The following is an 863-nucleotide window of genomic DNA, read 5'->3' as shown; positions in this document are numbered from 1 at the left end:
GTGACATCATCAGTGTGTGTCTCTGCAGTAGGAGTATTCTGGAGGAGTACTGTGACATCATCAGTGTGTGTCTTTGCAGTAGGAGTATTCTGGAGGAGTACTGTGACATCAGCAGTGTGTGTCTGTGACATCATCAGTATGTGTCTTTGAAGTAGGAGTATTCTGGAGGAGTACTGTGACATCAGCAGTGTGTGTCTGTGACATCATCAGTCTGCGTCTCTGCAGTAGGAGTATTCTGGAGGAGTACTGTGACATCATCAGTGTGTGTCTCTGCAGTAGGAGTATTCTGGAGGAGTACTGTGACATCAGCAGTCTGCTGACGGAGGAGATCGTGAAGGTTCATCAGGAAATTTCAGCAGCTGTTCAGCAGATCGATCCTCTGGCCGAGTACCAACACTTCATCGACGCCTACAGGTCAGAGGCTCGCTTCCTGTGTGGTTACCATGGTAACGGTCTCTCTGTCACATGCTCCTGGTTACCATGGTGTCTCTCTCTCTCAGGTCTCCGGAGACCCCAGAGCCAAGCGTGGAGTTCGACACATCTCTATTGGAGGAGACGGACAACCTGCCGGCCAATGAGATCCTCTGGAACACGCTGACGGCTGACAGCCTGCAGGCCATGTGAGCTACTACAAAATTAAACTGTTTCCTGTAGCCTGCCAAAGTAAAAGTCTCTGTCCTATCAAATATAAGCAAACAGATGCTGGAAAGATAAAAAAAGGAAAACTGTCCAGATGTTTCAGAAATGTTTTCCAGATTCACAGGCAAACAGAAAGTCTCACTGTGCTTGTCTTCCAGGTTGTCATCGGCAACAGAAGAGCTGACGCTGACTCAGCAGAATCTGAGGACGAAGGAGGCGCTGGC

The 863-nt window shown here is 48.9% G+C and overlaps 1 long non-coding RNA gene across 1 annotated transcript; it reads left to right on the top strand.

The window, feature by feature from the left end:
- Positions 1–20: 20 nt before the first annotated feature.
- Positions 21–863, top strand: LOC111644658 (uncharacterized). Its single transcript, XR_015438587.1, has 3 exons — positions 21–414; positions 501–620; positions 798–863. It is a non-coding gene; the product is annotated as an uncharacterized LOC111644658 (long non-coding RNA).

Source organism: Seriola lalandi, unplaced genomic scaffold, assembly GCF_002814215.2.
Source record: "Seriola lalandi dorsalis isolate HSWRI2012SDOR001 ecotype SW California unplaced genomic scaffold, Sedor1 jcf7180002013458, whole genome shotgun sequence".
Taxonomy (NCBI): Eukaryota; Metazoa; Chordata; class Actinopteri; order Carangiformes; family Carangidae; genus Seriola; species Seriola lalandi.
Note: the sequence above shows the minus strand (reverse complement) of the source record. Positions and strands in the feature narration are given on the sequence as shown.